Genomic DNA, 7,110 nt, shown 5'->3' with positions numbered 1-7,110 from the left:
AATTTATATAATTATTTTGTTTAATATCATTACCTAAGATTTTAATAAAAAATTTAAATTTTAATAACATAGAAATGTGAAATTCTAAGAGCTCACATTTAAAGCTAAGAGAATATTAATCAGCTCCAAATTAATACAAGCTTTAATATGTAATGAATTAAATGGATATTAATCTTGTTTCGTGTGTACATTAACTGGTCATTCATCATATATGATATTCATACGGCATCGTAACAGCAACACTATCTATCTTCTTAAAATAATTTTTCTTCCATTTTCATCCGCTTTGGACGCTATAGATCGCTGGTCACTTCCTGATTCTGACATCGCTATAATTGCGATAAGTTATACACCAAAGACAGTGAATAACATCATCAACATACTTGGAGACACTTCTGCAAATTTGTGGGCGAACTCGTAAGATCAGAAGAACATTTAGCGGTTTGCCTTCCCCAAAGTAGTTCAGGACTTCAATCGCACTGTCTTAGTTTGCCGGTTGAAATCGATTCGGTTTGAAGAACAGCTACTTTCCCGGGTAGTTGTCCGAGGTAGATTTTTCTCTTCGACGGGAAATAGAATTCGCAGTATATCCCATGATAAAAAATTGCATTAGAAAAGTCGAATAGGCTAATGTTCACGGAAGAGTGTCGCCGCGATTTGTCCACTGAAGTTCCCGGTTGGCGTTTTTGCGGATCGAGTTTACCCACGAGTTCCACGTCCACCAAACCCTCTCTTGGGGATCGGGGTAAATGTACCGCGCAATCAGCGCAATCTGCGGTGCTTTTGTGCATCGAGCACTCGAAGAGTTCGTGTCGACCCAACGGTGAATCTCGATTTTGCAACGCCGCGAACTTTTTCGGGCTCTCGCGTTCTGGCTCTCCGCGTTACCGCTTCGTTGTATCAGATATGGCAGATATACACGGTGTCCGATAAGTTTCGACAAAGCGCTCGCGTGTAAATAGAGCGGACTAAACTGAATCGAATAAAGTCCTCTACTATTTTGCTATTTTCGCAATAGTAAACGAGTTATCAATTTTTAAAGATTGTCGAATAAGTGAATAAAGTCGACGCATAAAACAACTTCAAGATTTCTTTCACAATTTTTTATGAAATATGTTAAAGATGTTTCTTAAAGAACTTTTAAAAGTATCTTAAAGTTGTTTCATGCATCAATTTTAGACATTCTGTTCAGGTACTGTTCTAGGTAACAAAAAAAATTGCAAAATAGTAGAAGATTTTTCGACTCTGTTTACACACCCTATGTATACATATATACATATATATGTATATATTGTATATATAATGTGTGTATACATACACACAATACCCGGACTTTCTATATATATATATATATATCGAAGTCCGGGCAAAGCGAATATTTTTTATTTTCACTTATTTATCAGAGATAATGCTATGAATTTCTAACTATTGAAGGAATGACCGACCGGCGACGTCATGAAAGTGCAAAATAACATATGATTACGCTCGTTTGATAGAGAAATAAAAGAAATTATGTATTTTCTTGCGATTTTTGCTAAGAAACGTAGCTTAATAATTAGCGGTAATTGATTCTAATCAGTGTGAATGATTTTTTATAAAAATTTTCTGTCTTTAAATATTGTGTTTTTAAAGCAGAAAGATTACAACATAAATTTCTGTGGCTTTGTGATAAGAAAGAAGCACAGACTAGAGCCCAAATCACGGCGATACAGTACAGAGACGATGCATACAGCAAATCTATCCCAACAATCGTGTGCAACTCGGTTCTTTCTAATCTTAATTCTCATGTTGATACATTGCATGTTAACAACCCTTCTCTTAGTTTGTCTTCTAGTTCCTTGATTTCCATACATCTCGATTCTTTCTCTTCACATAGATCATCTTCTTTGTCCACTATTAGAGACGGATGATTCCTAAACTTATCTTCCTTTCATATTCCAATTAACGTACAATGTTTTTTGCAATTAGGCGAAAATTTCGCTCTTCCGTTCAACATCAAACACAAGATTATCTTTGATTGCATAAAGAACGTTGAGAGTAGCACACAGCGTATGTCCATTGATAAGAAGATTGCTGTCACGAACTATTTGATTCCAATTTTGAATAATATCATATCTTCTCCAATTTTCACATCACCGACGGACAAACTATTACTGAAAATGGAATCTGATACACGTATCTTTGTGTCGGCACACCCTAACATCATTTTTACACACGCTGATAAAGGCAATGTCACAGTCGCTTTGGATAAAGACGCATACTTGAACAAAATGATCACTTTATTGAGTGATGTAGACACATATGTTCTGATCAATAAAGATCCTATTAAGAAACTCATGAAGTCCATTAAGGTCCATGCTCACCAGATGGAAAACTAAAAATTATATTAGCGACACTAAGTACAGAACGTTATATTGTAATGATGGATCACTTCTGAGAGTCTATGGATTGCCGAAGATTCATAAACCTGATTGTCCTCTAAGGGTCATCGTTTCTTCGATAGTCCGCTGTATCCATTGGCTACATTTGGCTGGCTGGATTTTTTTTTGTAAGAAGTTTTTATTTTATCTTTTTTATCAACTAGAGCTTTGCCAAGATATTTTTAATACATTTGACTGTTCAATCATACGAAAATAATGTCGAACTCTACATCAAGACTCACCCGAACTGTGAATGTATTGAATATGCGATCACTTGCGATAATTGATTTTGTACCGATTTTTTCGTTATGTTAATGTCTGAAGAGGATAGCCGAATGTCTCAATTCGGTAGCCGAAACTTGTAACTTTTTATTATTTTCTTAATTTTATTTTTATTTTTGCTTTATGTAATTTTATCTCTGTTAATTGTAATATTATAATATATATTCTTCAGTTAATTTCAAAGAAATATGTCGACTCTTACTTTGCCCTTTACTTATTATTATTTGCTTTAAATATGTATTCAAGGTAAAAATTTTTCACTTAAACTTATTCTAACATCTTTCCAAATTAACGCCAAGTAGGTTCTTTGGGAAAAGTGAATAGACGCAAAGCGAAGGGACCATCCTCTTCACCCGATATGTGATTGCACTGAAAATAATCCAAGAAGATGAAGAGACAGACGATCTTTCAAATGAACGAAAGGCACATAATTATTTACATCTCACTTTTGTTTTTTTTTTTTACAACGCAGTCAGATGTGTTTTCTGAAAAATACATTGACTCACTGTCCGAAGATTGAATCCAGTGCAGTTAGTACACCAATGGGCTCACGAAAGCTGCACAACGTATGGAGGATTTGGCAGTTACTTTTGTAATGACTGCCGACACTGATTTTGATTTTTTAAATGCCACCCTCATTGCTCGAGTGATCCATCCACTTTGCCCAGAGAGGTCGGGCAAAGCGAAAATTTCTCTTTTTCTACATTTTGACTAAAAAGACATTTAAATGTTCAAGTTTTTTAAATTTAATTTAATTATATTTCAAAGCTGATTCCATTAATAGAATTATATATAAGAATAAAAAAGATTTTTGATCTACTTAATTTTAATTGGTTAAACTTTTTCTTCTCAAACTTTAACTTATCTACTTTCTCCTTCTCCCACACGTATCAGGAAACGCAGTAGCATTTCCGGTAAAGTATATTTTTGTAGTACATTATATGAAAGAGATAATGTCATGAAAGAGATGCTACAGCATATTTTTTACAAGAAAGAATTCGCTTATGTAATTAAAAATTATGGGGTACGAGGGTCACAAATGGAGGGATCTTGCTCAGGGACGGGAACAGTGGCGGGATTTGGTATTTGCGGCAATGAGCTTTCGAGTTCCTAACGCCTAATAATAATAATAATAATAATTAAAAATTATTGTTTTGTTTAAGATAGTACTCTCACGATAATACCGTCCAAAAGTTCAATTCCGTCGCGGCGCTCGACTCGGTGGCGATACCTTACTCCCGCCAGAGGGAGAAAACTTTCAATTGTGCCTGTCCAAGGCCGTATGCATATGTGGAAAGAAAATGAATAGTACAGATAGATGCAGACTAACGCCGGTGTTACCAGATCTGCTAGATGCTCGCTAACCAACCCTTCTACTCCCCACCACTTCCTTTAGTCGCCACTATGTGCCAAAGAAAATCAAAACGTTCTTTTCGTGGATCTATTTTCCTAACTAAACGATCCAAAATTATGATTGTTTTTTGGTAAATGTTCGTGTCATGTTCCCTTATCGCATGCTCATTTTTTATTAACATGTCATTGTCAGTTTAGGCCCTACAAAAATAAATACATTTTCGTGAATTTTATATTTTTTGTATAAACAGTGCAATTTTTAATTGTTTATATCTCTAGTATTGAAACGGTCAATCTCATTCTAATTGCGCAAGGATGTCAAAGCCTTCTAATATATAAGAAAAGGCGTCAAGTATATTTTGCTAAAAAAAACCAAAGATAATGGCATAAAAAAAAGTAAAATCAAAATAATATTTCAAGTATCTTTATTTAAAAAGTCCCATAGAACGTAATTCTCCGAGCAGCATTTGAAGACATCTTATGATGAAAACATCCTTTGAATATCCTTTAAGACAGTAGTATTGTATGGGATAATTTCTCACAATTTTATAATATTGGTATTATGCAATGTGCGGATGATATTTGAAGTTTATTAAGTATAACAATGTATTAAAATGAGAGATTGAAATAAAATATAATAACAAAACTCAATCAACGGGCGAAGTAAGAGTCAACCACATTTTTTAAATTTTCATAAAATTATATATTATATTAACTGCGATGAAACATCACGCCAAAAAATTAGACTATAAACTAATAAATTACAAGTTTCGGCTACCGGTTTGAGCCCTCTTCAGACATTAGTCAGTCTGTGTTGATCCTCACTACTGAACGTACATGAAAATCGATACATAATGTCTGTCTCCCTTACATATCTGCGCTCCTTCTCACTGTACATATTTCATAAGTTTTTTATTTCTATTTGGACATATTAATTCAAACTGCTTACATATGATTTCTGAACTTCACCAATGACAATTTTAATACTTTTGACTGTTCAACCATACGGAAATTATGTTTCGAGATCAAGACTCACCGGAACTGTGATTATTCTGAATATGCGAATACTTGCGACAATTGATTTGATTCTGTTATTTTTCATTGTACTAATTTTTTTCATCGCAGTTAATATAATATATAATTTTATGAAAATTTAAAAAATGTGGTTGACTCTTACTTCGCCCGTTGATTGAGTTTTGTTATTATGTTTTGAAAGAGTCCTTTGAATTTGTTTATTTATTGAAATACAATAGCTAGAGTAATGAGAGGCGCAGAAATTGAAAAGGAATTTTACATCGATAACAAGTAGAAAATTGTAGAGATAAAAAAGAGCAAAATCTCCAGCAGCAGCACACTTGACACGCCCGTATTGTTTATAATCGTAATTTAAAATAAGAATTGCTAACAATTCTTGTAAGACAGTCATTCATATCCCGACTTGTCAAAATGGTGTACGTAAGATATCAATGACAATTAAACTTAATTACGATTTATTAAAAATTTAAACATTTTAATAAAATTAATGTTATATTAATTCATTCTAATTCATTCGATAAATATTTACAAAGGGTCAGCACCTTCAAAAATCAGTGACCTTGACATATGTTGTCTTTTTAAACTAATAATCCACTTGGGACGAAATTGTTAGATTAAATATTTGAACCAAGTGCCGAATAGACGAACTTTACCTCGAGGAAGTTTAACAGAAGAAGTGAATAGATTAAGAATTACAAACTGAAACAGTCTGTAATACAATAAATGACACATGTGGCTCTAAACTATTGAGCATCCGGCAAATGGTCGACGACGGAAGTTGTTTTAGACACATATACCAGTATCCCATTTCACGACCAATACCCTTAATCCTAATCCTAGATTGGACCAGTAACACACTAAGCAATATATATAAGCGTAAGTAATATATATAAGCCTAAGTAATATATATAAGCGAGGCTTGCACTAGGCACCACTAACTCATGCATATAAAAAGGAAACCTTTCGCGAACATTCAGTCAGTCAAACTCCATCTCCGACACGAAACTCTACCAGTTCGCGACTATACCAACTATTTAGCAAGCCGACACTTTGTCGGTCCGCATATTATTCCGATTTTAACGGCGAGCCGCGATTCAATCAAGCGATTTTGTTCGCTTATTTTACTATCAAATGACTCGAAGAAAATCTCCAAATCGCTGGGTCAACCCTCCCCTTGGAGTCGTACAATCACAGAGATCGAACCTCCGGCAATCATTTTCAAAAAGCCGAAACTTGCAGAGTAGCAGCAAGTCTCTCCTTTCAATTACTTACTTCGGGAACCATACCAGATCACTCTCTAAGAAAACTCTTAAATAATTACCCTTTTAGGATCTGCAATCTTAGTTTTTCGCTTCCACAGTTCACCTATCGTCCTTATCCTCCCACATTCATCGATTTCTTTGATAAAATCTATATACCTTTTAGAAGTCCGCCTAATCCGCGAACTTCACTCTCTCTCTCTCTTCCCTTTTTCTACGCAGAGCCTGACAATTAAACAGTTTTTTTATTTAAAATCGTAGTGAGAGATCGGCCATGTACACGCCTTTCCCACGCGGCTAACCGCCTACACACTCAACGCCGCAGGGAGGCTCGTCCTCGTTACTACTTCCACCATGGGTAATCCTCATTCATTATCTTCGCTCTTTTCTGAGTTCCAAATTTCCATCGAATCCCTTCTCCAAACTCTTTTACTATAGATTTTCTGACCGCAGATCCCGAGCGCGTCAAGAGCGCAATAACCGGACAATCATCCTTATACCTGTTTTCCTACTCCACTCCTCCCAACCTTTCTTAGTCCTAGTAGCCTTTTTTCTAAACTTCTTTCCCGCCTCCTCATGTACAATTAGTGAAATTAGATAGATACAATTTAGTCATGAATACATACACACACGCACACGCACTCACGCACATACCTATAATACATACCTCTAACAGCACTTTTCTTTTGTATTTAATAATTTAGAACCGCACTAATGTCGCGACACACACACACACACACACACACACACACACACACACA

At 35.0% G+C, this 7,110-nt stretch overlaps 1 protein-coding gene across 4 annotated transcripts in view; it reads right to left on the bottom strand.

Annotated features, from left to right (window-relative positions):
* Positions 1–7,110, bottom strand: part of LOC108751578 (venom dipeptidyl peptidase 4) — a 794,336-nt gene that overhangs the window by 60,783 nt on the left and 726,443 nt on the right. The gene's annotated exons all lie outside the window — the stretch shown is intronic.

The sequence above is a fragment of the Trachymyrmex septentrionalis genome, unplaced genomic scaffold (assembly GCF_001594115.1).
Source record: "Trachymyrmex septentrionalis isolate Tsep2-gDNA-1 unplaced genomic scaffold, Tsep1.0 scaffold5, whole genome shotgun sequence".
Lineage (NCBI taxonomy): Eukaryota > Metazoa > Arthropoda > Insecta > Hymenoptera > Formicidae > Trachymyrmex > Trachymyrmex septentrionalis.
Note: the sequence above shows the minus strand (reverse complement) of the source record. Positions and strands in the feature narration are given on the sequence as shown.